Source organism: Schistocerca piceifrons, chromosome X, assembly GCF_021461385.2.
Source record: "Schistocerca piceifrons isolate TAMUIC-IGC-003096 chromosome X, iqSchPice1.1, whole genome shotgun sequence".
NCBI lineage: Eukaryota > Metazoa > Arthropoda > Insecta > Orthoptera > Acrididae > Schistocerca > Schistocerca piceifrons.
The window spans coordinates 934,633,143-934,635,794 of NC_060149.1; positions in this window are offsets into that span (position 1 = coordinate 934,633,143).

A 2,652-nucleotide genomic window follows, 5' to 3' on the forward strand; every position below is an offset into this window, starting at 1 on the left:
TCCCCTTGTACTTAAGTCGGCATTGTGCCTTTTGTATTAAATTCGGATGCAATTTCTGAGTTTCATCGTCAATAAGAAGGTGCAAGCGATACAGTAAACCTGAAGTGAACCATCGGAATCTAAAACTGGACACACAGGAAGGTTCAAATCATAGAAAGTTAGAGTGTCAGTCCTCTTGTACTTAAGTCGGTTTTGTGCCTTTTGTATTAAATTCGGATGCAATTTCTGTGCATCATGGTCAATAAGAATGTCAAAGGATACCGTAAAAATGAAGTGAAATCGAAATCTAAAACTGGACTCACAGGAGAGGTTCAATTCATAGAATCTTAGAGTGTCAGTCCTCTTGTACTTAAGTCGGCATTGTGCCTTTTGTACTAAATTCGGATGCAATTTCTGTGTTCTATCGTCAATAGGAAGGTCCAAGGGATACAGCAAACCTGAAGTGAAGAATCGGAATCTAAAGCTGGACTCACAGGAGAGGTTCAAATCATAGAAAGTAAGTGGGTCAGTCCTCTTGTACTTAAGTCGACATTGTGCCTTTTGTATTAAATTCGGAAGCAATTTGTGTGAGTCTTCGTCAATAAGAATGACTAAGGGATACAGTAAACCTTAAGTGAAGCAACGGATTCAAAACCTGACTCACAGGAGAGGTTCAAATCATAGAAAGTTAGAAAGTCAATCCTCTTGTACTTAAGTCGGGATTGTGCCCTTGGTATTAAATTCGGATGCAATTTCAGTGTTTCATCGTCAATAAGAAGGTCCAAGGTATACAGTAAACCCTAAGTGAAGCATCGTAATCTAAAACTGGACTCACAGGACAGGTTCGAATCATTGAAAGTTAAAGTGTCAGTCCTCTTGTACTTAAGCCGGCATTGTGCCTTTTGCATTAAATTCGTATGCAATTTCTGTGTTTCATCGTCACTAAGAAGGTCCAAGAGATACAGTAAACCTGAAGTAAAGCATCGGAATCTAAAACTTTACTCACAGGAGAGGTTCAAAATATAGAAAGTTAGAGTGTCAGTCCTGTTGTACTTAAGTCGGCATTGTGCCTTTTGTATTAAATTCGGATGCAATTTCTGTGTTTCATCGTCAATAAGAGGGTCCGAGGGATACAGTAAACCTTACGTGATGCATCGGAATCTAAAACTTGACTCACAGGAGAGGTTCAAATCATAGAAAGTTAGAGTGTCATTCCTCTTGTACTTAAGTCGGCATTGTGCATTTTGTATTAAATTCGGATGCAATTTCTGTGTTTCATCGTCAATAAGAAGGTCCAAGGGATACAGTGAACCTGAAGTGAAGCGTCGGAATCTAAAACTTGACTCACAGGAGAGGTTCAAATCATAGAAAGTTAGAGTGTCATTCCTTTTGTACTTAGGTCGCCATTGTGCAATTTGTATTAAATTCGGATGCAATTTCTGTGTTTCATCGTCAATAAGAAGTACTAAGGTATACAGTAAACCCTAATTGAAGAATCGGAATCTAAAACTGGACTCACAGGAGTGGTTCAAATCATAGAAAGTTAGAGTGTCGCTTCTCTTGTACTTAAGTCGGCATTGTACCTTTTGTATTAAATTCGGATGCAATTTCTGTGATTCATCGTCACTAAGAAGGTCCAAGGGTAACAGTAAACCTGAAGTGAAGCATCGGAAACTAAAACTGGTCTCACAGGAGAATTTCAAATCATAGAAAGTTAGAGTGTCAGTCCTCTTGTACTCAAGTGGGCATTGTGCCTCTTGTATTACATTGGGATGCAATATCTGTGTTTCATCGTCAATAAGAAAGTCCAAGGTATACAGTAAACCTGAAGTGAAGCATTGGAATCTAAAACTGGACTCACAGGAGATGCTTAAATCATAGAAAGTTAGAGTGTGAGTCATCGTGTACTTAAGTCGGCATTGTGCCTTTTGTATTAAATTCGGATGCAATTTCTGTGTTTCATCGTCAATTAGAAGGTCCAAGGTATACAGTAAACCTGAAGTGAAGCATCGGAAACTAAAACTTGACTCACTGGAGTGGCTCGAATCAAAGAAAATTAGAGTGGCAATCCTCTTGTACTTAAGTCGGCATTGTGCCTCTTGTATTAAATTCGAATTAAATTTCTGTATTTCATCGTCAATAAGATGGTGCAAGGTACACAGTAAACCTGAAGTGAAGCATCGAAATCTATAACTGGACTCACAGGAATGGTTCAAGTCATAGAAAGTTAGAGAGTCAGTCCTCTTGTACTTAAGTCGGCATTGTGCCTTTTGTATTACATTCGAATGCAATTTCTGTGCTACATCGTCAATAAGAAGGTCAAAGGTATAAAGTAAACCTGAAGTGAAGTATCGGAATTTAAAACTGGACCCACTGGAGATGTTTAAATCATAGAAAGTTAGAGTGTGAGTCATCTTGTACTTAAGTCGGCATTGTGCCTTTTGTATTAAATTCGGATGCAATTTCGGTGTTTCATCGACAATAAGAAGGTCCATGGGATGCAGTAAACCTGAAGTGAAGCATCGGAATCGAAAACTCTACTCACAGGAGTGGTTCAAATCATTGAAGGTTAGAGTGTCAGTCCTCTTGTACTTAAGTCGGCATTGTGCCTTTTTATTACATTCGAATGCAATTTCTGTGCTACATCGTCAATAAGAAGGTCAAAGGTATAAA